This window comes from Antechinus flavipes, chromosome 1 (assembly GCF_016432865.1).
Source record: "Antechinus flavipes isolate AdamAnt ecotype Samford, QLD, Australia chromosome 1, AdamAnt_v2, whole genome shotgun sequence".
Classification (NCBI taxonomy): Eukaryota; Metazoa; Chordata; class Mammalia; order Dasyuromorphia; family Dasyuridae; genus Antechinus; species Antechinus flavipes.
The window spans coordinates 667,674,869-667,693,098 of NC_067398.1; the positions used below are offsets into that span (position 1 = coordinate 667,674,869).

Consider the following 18,230-nt stretch of genomic DNA (forward strand, 5'->3'; position numbering starts at 1 on the left):
AATATTGGGGCAAAATTAAGGTAAAACTAGTAATTATGTTATACAAATGAGGTGCAGAGGAAAAACAGACACAGAAGCATTTTTTCATAGTTGTTTTTCTTGGATGGTTTTTTTATTTTAGTTTTCCCTCAATGTCTCTCATTTGACTTTAAATCCTTTTTTAAGTTCTATAAATTGTCTCTGGGCAGAAAAGCGTATCATATTACTCTTTGGAGTAGGTTTTGTCACTTAACTCCAAATGCCTTAACCAAAAAAAAAAAAAAAAAAGTATTAGTGTAAGCACCTCTAATTATGAAGAGGGAGATAATGCCTCTAGTTTTATTTGAGCTCTCCACTCTGACTTGGAATCCCAAACCAAGGGCTTCTCCCTTCAGCAAGTGTCCACAGCCAGCAGCATCCCTACCCCCACTGTCTCTGCATTCAAGGGTATGTTGCTTTCTTCTTACCCAGGGCTACCTCTCAGCAACACAATTGGGTCTGGCATTCATGATCCCTCAAGTCTTCCTGGACTTAGACCCTGACTCCACAAACAGCCCAGGAGGTAAAAATCTCGTGGTTCCTGTTGAGGTTTCAGCCACACCCAGCTCATCCCAGGGCTCCCCACTTGATGTTGCACTACACACAGGTTAATCCCCAACATGGGGGTCATTCTTCAGATTTTCTCTGTTTGAACCAGGGAACCCCTAGTCTTCTTGATTTTTCACCAGTCTATGTTCCAAATTTGTTCTATTTATGGGAGAAATCTGGAGACCTTGAAATTTACCAAACTACTCTGCCATCTTCCTAGAATGCTCCCTCTTTTAACATGACTTCACATGGATCTTTTCAATGGGATGAGGGGGAGGAGGAAGAGAATCTGGAACTCAAAATTTTAAAAAACAAATGTAAAATTGACCACAACATAGAAAATTTTGATTATATCAAATTGAAAAGTTTTTGTACAAACAAAACAAATGCAAACAAGATTAGAAGGGAAACAATAAACTGGGAAAACATTTTTACAATCAAAGGTTCTGATAAAGGCCTCATTTCTAAAATATATAGAGAATTGACTCTAATCTATAAGAAATCAAACCATTCTCCAATTGATAAATGGTCAAAGGATATGAACAGACAATTCTCAGACGAAGAAATTGAAACTATTTATAGACATATGAAAATATGCTCCAAATCATTATTAATCAGAGAAATGCAAATTAAGACAACTCTGAGATACCACTACACACCTGTCAGATTGGCTAGAATGACAGGGAAAGATAATGGGGAATGTTGGAGGGGATATGGGAAAACAGGGACACTGATACATTGTTGGTGGAATTGTGAACACATCCAGCCATTCTGGAGAGCAATTTGGGAACTATGCTCAAAAAGTTATCAAACTGTGCATACCCTTTGATGCAGCAGTGTTTCTACTGGGCTTATACCCCAAAGAGATACTAAAGAAAGGAAAGGGACCTGTATGTGCCAAAATGTTTGTGGCAGCCCTGTTTGTAGTGGCTAGAAGCTGGAAAATGAAAGGATGTCCATCAATTGGAGAATGGTTGAGTAAATTGTGGTATATGAATGTTATGGAATATTATTGTTCTGTAAGGAATAACCAGCAGGATGAATACAGAGAGGACTGGCGAGACTTACATGAACTGATGCTGAGTGAAATGAGCAGAACCAGGAGATCATTATATACCTCAACAACGATACTGTTTGAGGATGTATTCTGATGGAAGTGGATCTCTTCGATAAAGAGAGCCTTAATTGGTCAAAGATGGACAGAAGCAGCTACACCCAGAGAAAGAACACTGTGAAATGAATATAAACTGCTTGCATTTTTGTTTTTCTTCCCAGGTTATTTATACCTTCTGAATTCAATTCTCCCTGTGCAACAAGAAAACTGTTCGGTTCTACATACATATATTGTATCTAGGATATACTGCAACCCATTCAACATGTAAAGGACTGCTTGCCATCTGGGGGAAGGGGTGGAGAGAGGGAGGGGAAAAATCAGAACAGAAGTGAATGCAAGGGATAATGCTGTAAAAAATTACCCTGGCATGCGTTCTATCAATAAAAAGTTATTTTAAAAAAATGTTAAATGATTTGTGTCACATGTAACTGCAGAAAATAAAAATGGTTTTATTTTTTTCTGGTTATACATATAGCGTTTTCCATCCAAAGTTTATTGGGACTGCCTTGGATCACTGAACTACTGAGAAGAGTCAAGTCTTTTATAGTTGATCATCACATAATCTTGCTGTTACTGTGGGTCCTTTTCCCTCTTCTGTGATTTCCTTAGGATACAGACCCAGTGACCTGTATGTGCCAAATGTTTGTGGCAACCCTGTTTCTAGTGGCTAGAAGCTGGAAAATGAATGGATGCCCATCAATTGGAGAATGGTTGAGTAAATTGTGGTATATGAATGTTATGGAATATTATTGTTCTGTAAGGAATGACCAGCAGGATGAATACAGAGAGGACTGGCGAGACTTACATGAACTGATGCTAAGTGAAATGAGAACCAGGAGATCTTTATATACCTCAACAACGATACTGTTTGAGGATGTATTCTGATGGAAGTGGATCTCTTCGATAAAGAGAACTAATTCAGTTTCAATTGATCAAGGATGGACAGAAGCAGCTACACCCAAAGAAAGAACACTGGGAAATGAATATAAACTGCTTGCATTTTTGTTTTTCTTCCCGGGTTATTTATACCTTCTGAATTCAATTCTCCCTGTGCAACAAGAAAACTGTTCGATTCTGCACACATATATTGCATCTAGGATATACTGTAACCTATTCAACATGTAAAGGACTGCTTGCCATCTGGAGGAGGGGGTGGAGGGAGGGAGGGGAAAAATCGGAAAGAGAAATTTATTGAACCAAAATTTAATGTTGAGTTAACTAAGCAATGTGTAGGTAAATGGCTGACTCAACCATATTAGTAATATAGTAACATATTAGGTGTCACAATGGGATGTGAACCTAAGTCTTGCAGACTTAGCTTTCTAAACATGATGACACATTGGCTTTCATTATATGGTTGAGTATAAATATATTCAGTAATTATATTGTTCCCAAATCAGATATATCTGCTATAAGACAGCTAGTCTATATAGATATTATCTACTAAAGCTGCTACATTTTTAAATGTGCCTTCTATATTCTAGATAATGTGCTAAATTCTGGAGAGGCAAATAAAAACAGACAGTCCCTGCCTTCAAGTAGCTTACAATCTAATGGGAGAAAATAAGAGAGAGCTGGAAAGGGGAGTGGGGGGAAAGATGAGAGAATCGAAAGAAGGGGGAAAGAAAAGACAGGGGTATGCTGGCTATGTCCAAAAGCAGTGTAGCTGGTAGTACATAGTAGTTTGTAACTAAATTCCTTGCTTAAAAAGAAGCCCTGGAGCTCATGGCACTGTCCTGTAGTCATATGGCCCACTCAGAGGGACAGAACATACCATGAAATACTAGATTCAGGCAGATTCAATCTTGCAACATAATGAGATTTCCTAATGATAAGTTTTCTTAGATAATCTTAGATAATTTTAGAGATAATCTAACTTCCAAAGAAGTTCAAAAGCAGTGTAGGTTGCAGGAAATCACCCAATAAATATCTCCTATAATAAGAACCCTATAATTTCAGAATACTACCTTGAATTACAGTTCTTAACTATGACATTCAGTTAAAAGAAATTTCATAGCTGGAAGGATCTCTTAAATTAAGGTCATTTGGTCCAACTCTCCCTTTCACAAATGAAGAAATTAAAGCCTGACAGAGTAAAGTCACAGAGGTGGTTAACTAGGCTCTAGGAATCAAACACAGGTCTCTAAATCTGAATTTATATGTATTATTTATTATATGTACATGTAGCCACAAGAATCTTTATGTATGATATTAGAGTAGTCCCCATTTCTATGTGAATTTGATACCCTTGACATGGAGAACTGAAAAATGAATTGACATCCCCATGGAGTCACAGCCAGCAGATGTTAGAGGTGGGACTTGAACCAGGAACACTGAACTAACATTTTATCTGAAAATATAAAAACTCCCCCATCCCAATGCTTTCACACATGATCTCACATTGTCTGCAATGCCCTCTCCCAATATCTGTCTCAGGAAACTCAATTTCTTCAAAACACAAAATTCCACTTATTATGGAAAGCTTTTCAAAGATTTGAAGAATTGTAGACCTAAAGCTGAAATAAACCTAAGATACAATTCAATTTAATACTTGTTTTGCAGATGAAGAAACTGTGGCCCAGAAAAGTAGACTAAATTGCCCAAGTCACAAAAAAAAGCATATTGCATTACAACTATCAGAATCCAGAAATAAAATCACAGATTTAGAGCTGGAAGGGAGCTGAGAAATCAAGATGTCAATAAGCATTAAGCCAGTCAGTCTAGGTGAAAGCAGTAGAACACTCGGAAGAAGACAGGCATCATCTGCCAGGCAAGTAAAAGCAGCACTTCCCCAACAAAACCTGGTAGAGATGGCCCCAAGAGTTTTGGTCAGAAGAATCCCTACCCAACCTGATTCCCGATCAGCCCTCACAACTGTGATTGAGGGGGAAAACTAGAGAAAGAGGCCCAACTTTCCCCCCATGAAGGACAAAAACTGCTGATTAACTGCCATCAACTGAAGGGTAATAAGATCCCTGGGAAAGATAAGTTCTCTGAGGACCCATTAGGTCTTCAGTCTAGCTCCTAGCTTAGCACTCCTGTGGAGAAGGGGTCAGCTCCTACCAATTGCCAGCAGACTGCACAGATGTAGGGTAGGGATTCCAAGCTAGCTAAACAGTCAAACTGCCACCATTTCCCCTCAGACCCCAATGTAAAATGCCCAGGATCCTGAAGCAAAAAGCCTTGGTTATAGCAAGGCTTCTATTCTAGTTCAGTGCCCGCAGCCATCTTCTCTAGAAAGCAAACCCTATGGAGATGCTGCCTGGACCTGCTCTTCCTTCTTGTTCTAATAATCCCAGCTCCTGAAAACCCAGGGGAAAAAAGGTCCTGTCACTAAAATCCTTGGCACTGTCAAATGGTTCAACATCAGAAACTGATAGGCTTTTGTCAGTAGAAATGTCATTTTGAAAGACATCAACTTCGAAGGAAAGAACTGATAAACAGGAGTATGTATAAAAGAATTTTACACACACAGCCTTCAATCCTCCACGACTTCACACATCCCTCTATCTGTGCTAACAGTAGCCATCTCTAGGGTGGGGAGATGGTGAGGAGATGGTGTGTGTGTGTGTGTGTGTGTGTGTGTGTGTGTGTGTGTGTGTGAAATTTGCGTGTTAATTTTGTTATATATTTGAAAGGAATAGCAAATTGTGAATAGCAGATTTGCAGTTTCATGCACAATCACTTTTTTATTGTACTGTTAGGAAAATGCTTTTTTTTATTCCACAAATTAAAAATAATTTTAAAAAATAAAAGAATTACCGAAGCTTCACCAACTACTTTGTTGCTGAGGATCATAGGCCCTTTCCATCACACTTATAACTGAAACCTCCTAAATGTGCTATCTCCCCAACAGAATATAAGCTTCTCGAGAGTAGGCACTGACTTTTCTACTTGTATCCCCAGTGCTTAGTCTTAAAGTCTCCCTGAGAAACCTGATCTCTCCCAGAGAGAACCATCTTATATTATATTATTTAAAAGAAGAAAATCATCACATTTTGGCGCCAAAACAGGGACTAAAAGACCCCTCAGTGGATTTCAGTAGAAAAGCTCCAATCCTGATCCAGTGGGAAAGTCTCTTCAACCCAGAAATTAGGGTGAGTACAACAAAGAAATTTTGTTAAAAGAGTTAAAGTAGAATTTCAGCTAAGATGGGACAGATGTTTAGAAAACAGCCTTAGTTTCAGTTAAGAGTAAATAATCATCCAAAACACAGCCAGGTGATAAAAGTTCAGATCTTTTATTGTCTCCAATATAGCCCGGTTAGCTTAGAGGCCTATCTCTCTGCTTGGTTCCAAGAGCTCCCTCCAAATGTCTTCAAATCCAAAGGTTTGTCCTTCAGTCCTCCAGCCAGCCAAGTGGAAAATGGAATGGATCTCTCTTGCCTCAGAGAGAGGGCTTCTGGCTCTCAATCTCCAATCTATAGCCTGGTTAACTTTTCTTAGAGGCCTCTCTCGCTCCTTGGTTCTAGGAGCTCTTGCAGCTTTGTCCTTTGCTTCTGCCCTCTGCTTTCTTCAGCTCCACTCAGTGTAATTCAGCTGAAATCTGCCAGAGAGCCTCTGTCTGTCTCTTATATATGAGAGAGTGGAATTGTGGGATATGAGAGAGAGGGATTATGGGTTTCTTCCCAGAGTGCTCTCTGGCCCTAAGAGCTTCAAGGGAGGTGTGAATTCGGATATCTCATACTAAACCCTGAAATCTCCCCAACGTGTGAACTCCAATGAGTAAAGGTGTGAACATAAGCATTGTATCAATTAGTTCTACTTAGTACCTTGTTTCAAGTTGAGTTAACACTAGGATTCCAACAATTCTCCAAATAATGGGCACCTCATTTTCGATTTAGTTCCCTACACCTACTCCAAAAAAGCCCACTATAAATATTTTGGTACATGTGGGTCCTTTCCCCCCTTCTTTGATCTCACTGAAGTAAATGCCTCAAAGTGCCTAGTATCAAATGGATCAAAACATGTAATAATTTAATGACTTTGGGGCAGAGTTCCAAAATGCTTTTCATAATGGTAAGAAAAATGGGTATTAAAGGATGGATCTATATTTCAGGGAGAAGTCAGGAATCATTAAAAACCATAGAATAATTTCTCAGAAGCAGTCTTGCTAGCTCCCTTTCTCCTGTCAAATTTTGAGTGCATTTTATTTTCCATTTATATTCCCTATGAGTTGTTCATATATCCTGTTTAAGTTCATACAATAATTTCTCATTTGCAAAGTGGAACACCTGGAAGACCTCATAAGTTCAAGTTTATTCAGATACTTTCTATATTGTATATATTTACTTATGTACATAATGTTTCTACTGAGAAAATATGTACTCACGGAGGGGAAAAAACAAGTTACCTCTGAGTCCACTATGTGACTCTAATAATTGTAAAGATCTGGTTTATCACAGAATATGGTTTATTAAAAACAACAACAAAAACTGCTGGTTTCCTTTTCATATATCTTCCATCTCAAGAAACCCTTACAGAGTATGTTATTTAAAAAATTTTTTTAATAAAAATAGAAAATCAGGTGTGAAAGTTGGTATTTTCTTCAATCCCCTTTTCTTCCTACCCTGAGAGTACCTCCCCACTCTCCCCCTCCTCCCTCCTTGTGCTTGTGGTAGTTGGGTTAACATAAAGATAAATAATTCTCTTCCTCCCTCTCCCCAAGCATTTGATATGCTTGGAGGTATTTTGTTATTCCTCAAAGTTTTAAAACCTGTACCACATTCATTTGTATATCTCTGGGTATACAGTGTCTTAGTTGTTCTCTTTTTCTCCATCAGGCAACAAATTGAGAATTTGGATGTTCCGAAGTAGAGAATCTACTGCCTTTGATAAAGAAAAAATAAGAGACTTAAACAAAAGTATAAAAGAGTTCTATATGAAGAACTGGAGAGTTGATAGTTTCGACTTGACAAAACATGCTTCTCAAACCTGCTAGGTGACCACACTGAGCCATAGGTGATTGACTATATAAAACTTCTCTGTTAAGTTATATTATAGTGGTACATTGTCAGCTAGTGAGCCTATCTTTAATTTGTGAGAAAATGCTAGATAATATTAAAGGGATTCTTTATGAATATTTAGAAAGAGAGGCAGCTTAAGACTTAAGACCTGTCATGGCATTAACAATATATCATATCAAATTACCTTTATTTATTTTTCTAAGTTATTTGAATGAAAGAAAAATGCAGTAGACAATTTTTGTTTTGGGCAAAGTATTTTAAAAATTCTTTTTATTGTTATGAACTTAAACAAATACAAACACTTCAATATTAAAAAAACACAATGAATCAATTAGATAAATTGCATATTTCTATTATGAATGTACCTTTTAGAAAGCATACACTGAATTTACAATTAAATGACCAAAAAGAATTATAGAAGTGAATGAGATGAGATGAGATCTCTTAAGACAGTTGTGAAAATCGAGTAAGGCTTCATCTACTTCAGAGTTTGAGTAGGCCTGAAGAACTCTGAGCATTGAGTCAAGGGCATACTTATTAAGTCCCCTTCCTGCTATCCTCCCATGACATCATTTTCTCCCCATTTCAGTCAAATATGGGCAACTATGGTCAAGTTCAATTTCTTGGGTAGTTCCTGCATTTAGAATGTAAGATCCTCAGCCAATGAGGATGAGAGTCAGTGGTGTGAGGTGGTATTTGCATTAGGGATTAATTAAAAGTGTTGACCCTGCCCCCAACGGTTCTTCCTCCCTTCGATTCTCTGCTCCACTGGTGGGACGCCTGATTCTCGAGAGAATGTATAATAAACTTTGCTTTGCTTCTAGAAATCTCTTCAGCTTTTTTTTTTTTATTAATGGTGACTCCTCACCATTTCTGAACCACACAGAAGGATCAAAAACCAAAATGAGCAGAATCTTGATGCTCTTGACATAAAGACCATCTCTTTTTTGTTTGTTTGTTTTCTTTCATCCTTTTATTCTTTCATCAAATTTCGTTCTGAAGCTTTGAATAACTGAATGGCTGGGTCTGATCAAGACTTATACTTAAATGGAGTTTAAAAGTACCTTAGAAGTCATCTTGACCAACTTCCTAATAGATGAAGAAATTGACATCTCGAGAGATTTAAATGATTTGTCCAAAGCCACAGATAATAAGTACTATCTATGCATAATTAACTGTACAAATATAACTCAGAGAAGTTATAGCTAGAAAACAGTTTGTGTGATAAGGAAAAACAACAACAAAGCAAAACACCTTGAGTTTTTATTAGACCAGAAACAGAATTAAATCAACAATGTTAATTGCTAACATTAATGTTAAATAATAATGTGGAAAATAAAAACTATTATTAGGAGGGGCAGTGGATAGAGGACCAGCCCTGAAGTCAGGAAGACCAGAGTTCAAATATGGTCTTAGACATATAATAATTTCTAGCTGTGTGGCCCTGAGCAAGTCACTTAACCCCAATTGCTTCAGCAAAAAAAAGAACAAAACCCTAATATTAGCTTATAAATAAACACAGGTCATATTGACAGAGATGAACTTTGAAAACTGTGTTCCCTTTAAAAGAAGGGAGATTCAGAGTCCCAGGCCCTCCTGGGAAAGCATACCTCCCCAGACAAGTTAAGCTTAGTCGTTCAATTGGAAATATCAGGCAAATCACCCCCCCCCCCCACCACCTCCCCATTGATCTTTTGGGGATGGCCTGGATCTTCAGGAAATTCCAGAGATCTCAGCTTGATATTGAGTGGCTTGAAACTCCAAATACCTAAGCCTGGGGGCACTGGCTTTCTTTTCAACTGGAAGTTTTAGCCTCATACTTCAATAAAGGACAATTCTAAACTCCATATTTTTGCAGAATGTCCAAAGCTGGATTTTGCCCTGTCAATGAATCTCTCTTCTTGGCATAGATGCCTGCCAGGACTCCTGCCGGCTGTGAAGAGATTCTCTTTTTCAGTGCCAATAAACTTCCTTTTTTGCCACTAATATTTCGGGTTCATGAATTCTTTCACATTGAACACGTGCTGACCAGAAGGGGATTCTCATCTCAATTTTCTGCTCTGCCACTAGACCATCATCAACATCATTGTTACTACAAGGAGATGATAATCCTGATGTCCAGTTCGACCACATATGAAATACTATGATCAACTTCAAGTGTCATACCTTCAAAGAAGGACTTTGTAAACCAAAGCAGATCCAGGAGAATAACCAGGATGAAAAGAAGACTAAAGACCATGATATATAAGAATTGGCTGAAAAAAATCTAAATAAGGTTAGCCTGCACAAGTAAAGACCTAGGGAGGATGTGATAGCTATCTTCCAGTATTTGAAGAACTCAATTTGTTTGTTTGGCTTGAAAAAGCAGATAGAACTATAACATTTGTTCTACAAGTTCTATAATGACAAGTTTCAGGTAAAAGAGAGGACTCAACAATCAGAAGTTTCCAAGAGTAGAGTAAGTCTGCCCAGTGACTGCCCTGCTAATGGAAGTCCTTAAAGAGAGGTTTGTTGACTTGTTGGAGATGTTCTAAAAAGGTATTTAAATAGAGAACTAATTAAACTTAAATAGAGGGGAATAGAGAACTAGTCCTAGAGTCAGGAGGACCTGAGATCAAATATGATCACAGACACAATACTTAGTAGCTGTGTGACTCTGGACAAGTGATAACCCCAACTACCTTGCAAAAACAAAAACAAAAAGAGGGATTTAACACTGTCTAATGACATTTTTCAAAGTTCAAACTCAAATGGGTGAGCCTTAGGGTGAAGTCTCTGCTGTCCTTGGAACTATTTTTCCTTTTTCATATTATTTGCTTTGAAACTTTGAAAAATTAATAATTCCAGCACTGTAAATCTATCTTTATATAAAAATGCCAAATCTGCCAGTGACTCAGCTAAATATGTAAGCACTGTCCCAAAACAGTATTAAGAAATTAAAGTCAGTTTACACACCTATGGCTCAAAGTTGCAGATAAAGTATAGTGCAGTTTCTTTCAACAATGAAATCACAAGTTATATCCAGAAAAGGACTAGAAAAATAGTTGAAGCCAGGTATTGAAGGGCCTTAAATTTTCAGTTATAGAATATATATCATAGGCAAAGAAGAAATACTGGAGGTTTCTAAGCAGAGAAGGATAGAAGGTGATCTTCAAAGACTATTTCAATAATAAGATATGGGGAAGATTAGTACTGGGATTGTAGGACTGATGAGTTAAAAAGGACCTTAGACATTACTAATGCTGAAAAAATAACCAATGAAGTTAAGTGAGAGTTAAGATCACATCAGTATGTTCAAAACAGATCTGTTTACATTTCCCAAAAACCTCAGCCATCTTTAAAAGTTCTAATTTATATATATATACATATATATATATATATATGTACATATATATATATATGTATATATATATATATATCCAGAACACCCCAATTTTTCCTGATATTCACTTTCACAATTTTTAAGTCATCCTGGATTTCTTACTCATGGCCAAGTCTCACAGACCCTACCTTCACAACTCCGTTGTCTGTCCCTTTCTCTGTACTTAAATATCATCACATTAAACCCTAGTTCGAGTTCCTATCACATTTCTCCTGAATATAGCTATACCAAGATTCGTGGAAATTTGAATAGTGCAAAATTCAATTTAGTACAAATTTTAAAAAATTAATGCCAAATTGGATTTATTAATAAAAAATTGACTAATCCAGTTTGTGAGAACTAATTAAGAGTTCTGATGCTCTTAAAGTACAGTGTAAATTTACCAATCTTCCCTATTGCCTATGGGAACATGGGAAAATCACTTAACTTACCTCAGTCTCATTTTTCTCACTTGTAAAAATGGGATAGAGGTTGATATGAGGAGATTAATATGAGGATAAAGTGAGAAAATATTTATAAACCAAATAGCACTATATATATATATGTAATTATTCTAGAAACAGACCAGGTACAAAAAATAGTTGCCTGAAGTTAGGAAAACCAGAGTTAAAATCCTGCCTCAGTTACTTAATTAGCTGTACGATGCTGGGCATCATTTAGCCTTGTGTGATTCAATTTTCTCATCTATAAAATGAGGATAATAGCAGCACCTACCTCCCCCTTCCAGGGTTGCTGTGAGGATCATTAACATTTGGGAAGATAATAGATAAGAGAGTTTATAAAGTTTGTAAAATGATTAGCATAGTGCCTGGCACATAATAGACACTATATAAATTTTAATGATTATTATTAAACAGGTTTATTCTACAATTCTTTACACAACTCACATTTCTAAGAAAAGTTCAACCTGGATTTAAAATGTCTAAGATCTCTAACACTTGTATTGGGAGGTGATACAGAAGGAAATCTTTTGATTAAAAGCAACATTTGCTTAGTAGTTTAGTTCATATTCGAAGAAGCTATAACACCATTGTTCACATTCAGTTCTCTCTGATGGTCAATTAAGAAAGCATAGCTTTCTAAAGTTGAGTTTCAAGTTATTTTAGCCCAGTTGTTGAAAAATAAGCATATACCATTGTCTTTATAAAAGACATTACTGATTTTGGATAATGCCAGAATCATACAATTACACTTGGTTCACTAGATAAGAATGTGAGGATACAAATTAGTTAAAAAGTAAAAATAGTTCCCTCTGTATCTACCAGCACAGAGATTTAAAGAAAATACAACTGACTGTGTACTGCTAAAATATATTAAACAACATGAATGACATTTGTACTATATTACCAGGGAAAACTAATCTAATATTAGTAAATTAATGTAATATTAATTAAATAATTCTAAAATTCATAAATTTTTCTTTCTATAAGTACTCTATTACTTTAACTTTAGAAAATGTTACATTACATTAGTCAACAAACAAAAACATTTTTAAATGTTTATCGTCCCAGTGATCTGTCTAAAATTCAATTCTCACCATGTCGTTTCTGAATTCAAATTTCTTAATATCACTAAGATAAAATATAACTGCTCTTTTCAGCATTTAAAACCCTTTGCAACCTGGATCCAATGACCTTTCCAGCCTGTTATTAATCAAAGTGATTATCTCCTTTTGGAAATACATAACATTTTATCTCCTAATTCTTATGCCTTTTCAATATCTATCTTTTTTGGAATTCCTACTTTCCTTTAAAGCTCAGCCAAAATGCCATTTTCTATAGGAGATTCCTGGGTGCTACTTTATTCATTCACCCACCCCTGCAAAAAATATTACACTTAAATTTAATGAACATATACTTGCATATTTATATGTATTCTTCACAGAAAGAATGTAATCTCTAGAGAGTAGGTATTACTTCATTTTAATGTTCAAAGCCCCAGAGCTCAGTTCACTGAGTTAATTGTTAATTTAACTGATTGATGAAAAAAAAATTTTAAATCCAAACTTAATCCTAACCTGGAGATGTTTTGACTGGCTCTCATTCTCTGGGTATTTAATACATAGAAGAGGATGATGTAGTTAGAAAGAAGCTTATCTGATAAATATAAGATCATTTTGGATAGAACACTGAATGAGTCAAAATGTTGTGGAAGCTCACAAAAGCTAACATTATATGTACACACACACACATTTTAATATATAATACAAAAACTATAAATTATATAATAAACACATTTATATGTAAATTTATATGTAACATATATAATTTTTATATATAATATAAAAACTGCATTAATAGGTATATTTCACAAGGTAAAGAACTCATAGTCCCTTGTTGCCATAGAAGGCAGATCACATCTGGAATTTAATAATTCAGTTCTGATAAAAAATAATGATAAATTAGAGAGCTTGCAGCAAGGAAAACAGCTAATAAAAGCCCTCTGAGCTCCAGGGTATGCTGGAGGAACTACGAAAGTTTATCTTAAGGAGAAACATAAAGGGTCAGCTAGGCTATACAACAGATAAGAATGAATGCTTGGGAGTAAAGAAGGCACTTGGCCTCACTTATTAACTATTCGATCCTGAGCAAGTTACTTCACCCCAGTTTGCCTCAGTTTCCTCATCTCTAAAATGAACTGGAGGGGGTGGGAGGGTGAGGGAGAAAAAAAGGTAAATCATTCCAATAGATTTGCCAAGAAAACCCCAAATGGGGTCAACAAAAAGTCAGACTTCACTGTGATATCACAAAAGAGACTTTTATAAAAGTAGGATGGGTTGCTTGAGGCAAGTGGGTTTCCCCCATCCTGGAAACTCTTCAAGCTGAGATTGCATGATCACTTTTAGGATATGCTCTAGAAGAGATATAGAGATATATTTTAGATTAGATGGGTACTTGAGGGCCTGTCCAAACTATCAGAGAAAGAAATTTTCTCTCATTTGACATTTAGCACCGACTTGTGAAGAAAAAGCAAGCAAAGAATGAATATATGACAACTACTGGAAAGAGAAACTGAACATCTCTCTTAGTTCAAGTACAGCACTCCATTTATCCTACCCCATAACCCTTCCCAGTCAGCCAAACCTAGCTAGGTGTCATAGTCTATGATGAAGTCCTGGATATCAATGTAAGCAAAAAGACAAAGTCAGAAGCACTGATAAGATTATATTTCTCCATGAGGCAAGCAGGGAAGGGCAAGGATAGGATCATCTTAGCCTTTAGTTTTGTTCAAATAGATACTTCCATTACAGCCTCAACCCAGTCCCATCTGGTGGAGGTCTTTAGAAATCCCACCTTACTGTATCCAATCAGAAAGCCAACTTACTCTCCACCTTAAATGGTATGTTTCTTCTCATTTCCAACCACGTGACTCAAGAGGTCTTTTTCCTAATCAATTCTCTTAGGGTTATTCCATCAGTCAATAGCATAATCCCTTCTTTTTTAATTAATTGTAATTTTATGTAATATTATTTCTATTGCTCTCCCCAATCTATTTCATATTTACCACTCCTGGGCCTATTTTATCCTTAATTTCTTCTTGTAAATAAAGGTACCTTTTTTTGTTTAATTATAGCTTTTTATTTTCAAAACATAAATGGATAATTTTTCAACACTGACCCTTGCAAAACCTTGTGTTCCAAATTTCCCCCTCTTTCCCCCCCCACCAAAAAAATGAGAAAGAAAATGCAAGCAAACAATAACAAAAAGAGTGAAAATACTATGTTGTGACCCACACTCAGTTCCCACAATAGTCCTTTCTCTCTGAGTATAGATGGCTCTTCATCACAAGATCATCTCATTGTTGGAAAGAGTCTCGTCTATCAGAACTGATCAGGGTCATGATATAATCATGTTGTTGTCATGTATAATAATCTCCTGGTTCGAATGATGCTCATTTCACTTAGCATCAGTTCATGTAAGTTTCTCCAGGCTTCTCTAAAATCATCCTGTTGATCGTTTCTTATTTAAAAAAAAAAAAAATTCCATTAACATTCATTTACCATAACTTATTTAGCCATTCTCCAACTTATGAGCATCCACTCAGTTTCCAGTTTTAAAGGTACCTTTTGTGAAAGAAAATGCCATTATGAATTCTTTACATGTGCCTTGCCCTAGAAACTGCTAACCCAGTCCCAGTCAATTCTACTTTTACAAGATCTATTATACACATCCCATTCTTCTGACACTGCCATAACCCTAAAGCAAGCTTACCTCATGCATTATAATGCTTATTTTGTCTATTTAAAGACTGATTAAATGCTATATAATCTTGACATTCCAGCTCATCATTCACTCAAAACCACTTTCCCCAATACCAATAATCACTTAACTGCCTAATTCTAAAACCTTTTTTCAATCCTTATCATCTTAACTTCTTCTCTTCAGTCTTTTCACACTGAAACAAGATTTTCATGACTACTCGTTCCAGATTCTTTCCTACCAATTCGAAAGTTGTCTTCCTCTTCTCTGGATCTTCATCCATAATTTTCCCTGATAACAGTGGATATCTCCCAGGGCTCTGTCCTGCATCATCTTTTCTCCTTCAAATGAAGTCCTGGGCAGCTAGACAGACTTAAGTTAGATCCTAAATTACTGTATGCAATATTGAAATCCAGCTATATTGGAAGAGAAACAAGGTGGAACCCGTAAGATGAACTAGGATCATCTCAGCCTTAAGTGAGCCTTTTGTTTAAGTGGACTTTTAACTGTAATTACAGCCTCACACCAGGTGGAGGTCTTAGGTAGACATCATTATAATCTATATAATAAAAAATAATTTTAATCCAATCAGTAACCAAGTTATGATGTCAAACAACTGAGGTTACATTACCTATGTCTTCTCCCAAAGCCTCTTCCCCATCTCTGGCTACCATCTTCAAAAGTAGATATACCTTCTGTCATTTCTGCTCTTCTATCCCTAGCCCTGACCTCAATCATAAAGAGATTGTAACTTCTAAACCTGTTCCTTCCACCACCACTCAGTAATCTCTATTTGTAATAGTTCATACTGCATTCGGTAGTGACATTTTAGACATACAGATCCAGATATTATCTGTTGGCAAGATCATTCTCTCTTCAGTCTTTTTCTGTACCTCAACCCTTTCCCTTATGCTTAAGGACGTAAGTAATTATGTTGATATGTACTCAGAACATTGAGGCCTTTCAGTTCAACACCCTTACTCTTATGATTTAGTATCTTCACCAGTCTGTGGGATTGCCTTCATGATCTAGAATGCTGAAATTTTCTATGATCATAATGACTTACTTTCTTCTTATGCTTTTCTCAGTGCAAACTCTAGTTATGCCTTTCCTTCATGCTTTCTTAGGCCATCCATTATCTGCGCTTTTGCTTCAGTTTCTAAACTTTTCAATTTTTATCTGGTGAATAATCATTTGAACTTGGCATTATTTTGACCTTGAAAATTCCTTATTCTCTTGATGGTCATGTTTTGAGTCAAAGCAGAATACTAGCTAATCCACATGGCTAATGAATGGCCTCACAAAACTTGTTGTGACCAGCACAACACAAATTATGCACATTACATTTGTTACCTAATTTCAATTGGATGCTTACAATATAGCCAGGCAATTCTTTTATTTTTTCCTAATCTACTCGATCATCAAATCTCTTTTGTTTGCAAGCCTCTTACAACTCTTCCTTGTCCCTGCCTAAGAACAGCATTGTCATCTTATACTGAGAAAATGACATTTTTCAACTTGATCTCCTTTTTTTCAATTCTGTTCAACAAACATTTGTTAACCACCAATATATAAGGTATTATATGTTAGATATTGGATACAAATTAAAACCTGACCACTGGGAATTTCCTGGGTATGATAGAAACTCTGAACTGGAAAGCAAAATGATTTCTTAACTTAGCTATTTCATCATGTGACCATAGACAGATCATTCTCTTCTTTGGGGCTGATTTACTTATCTGTAAATTTGGGAGAGGGTAGGATCAAACCAAATTATTTTCAAGGTATCTTTTAGTTCACATTAGCTACATTCTAGGGAAATTTGATTTATTCACTTTGCCTATTCCATCTATACTTGAGATCATTATCCTATTCTTTACTTAAAAACTACTTAATATGCTCTATTTTTTCTCCTTTATGTGAGGCCAACCAACCTCCACTTGTGATCCTAATCTCCTGATCTAGTCTTTCTCCATTTCTTCTGGAAGCCAGTCATCCCAATTATTTACACTCTTTCTAATCTTTGTTTTCTTCCCTATTACCTAAAAATGCAGCCAAGTTTACAGTATCTTTAAAAAAAAATCATATTTTATAGTCAAATAGCTAACAGTTTAAAAAGAAGAAAAAGAAGGCCCTTGAGGAGGATCCTCATAATTTAGAGGTGAGTCAAAGGATGACAAACCAACAGAGGAAAGTGAAAAGAAAATAATCAGGCTAATTGTCCATTTCTTTTTTTTTCTTACTTCTGAAGATTGTATTCTGATTTAATTTAATTTTCAAACTCTACCTTAAACTATTCTTTCCATGGTTACCAGTGAACTCTTAATTGCTGAATCTGGTCATGAAAAATGTTCATTTCTTTGTATTGCTTAATTTTTGTAGAATGACAGCATGTATTTACTAATACCTTCCTCCTAAATAATCTGTCTTCTCTTCAGAGTATTTTCTCCTGATTCTCTTCTGCTTTTTTCAGTCTCCTTTGCTGCTGCTTCTATAGCCCATCTCCCAAATATCGAATACCTTCAAATGTTGTCTTTTCTTTCTTTTTTAAAACTTTAATATTTAATAAATGCCTTTATAGTTTTCTTATTTCTTTACTTTTTTTTTATTCTAACTGGATCACCAGCTATCTCCTTTTTTGAAATTTTATTTCTTTTATTCTGAACTTAATTTTAAAAAGCACTTCCATAATACAAAACAGGTAAAAAAGAAAAGAAAAGAAATAGAAGATAAAGTAAATTGAAAGACCTACCCAAAGTCCCATTAATGTCAAGGCCAAAAATCCAGAACTACCAAATCAAAGGAAAAAATATTATAATCATCCAGAAAGAACCCAAGTACCAAGGAATCATAATCAGACTCACAAAATGTTAGGATTCTTACAAAGTGCTAAGTCAGTTGTCTAATTTTAGCATCGTGCTTAGCAGTTCTCTAGTACAGACTTCACACCTTTCACACCTTTAAGAGTTCACACATTAGCATTGGAGATTCACAAGTCACAGC

General features: G+C 35.9%; 1 protein-coding gene and 1 long non-coding RNA gene across 2 annotated transcripts in view; one reads left to right on the top strand and one right to left on the bottom strand.

Moving 5' to 3' along the window:
* The window catches only part of LOC127545062 (uncharacterized), a 44,165-nt gene extending 41,628 nt beyond the window's left edge, over positions 1-2,537 (top strand). The window contains exon 4 of the long non-coding RNA XR_007949582.1: positions 1,843-2,537. This is a non-coding gene — a long non-coding RNA (uncharacterized LOC127545062). The remainder of the gene's footprint in view (positions 1-1,842) is intronic.
* The window catches only part of MED26 (mediator complex subunit 26), a 113,770-nt gene that overhangs the window by 38,449 nt on the left and 57,091 nt on the right, over positions 1-18,230 (bottom strand). The gene's annotated exons all lie outside the window — the stretch shown is intronic.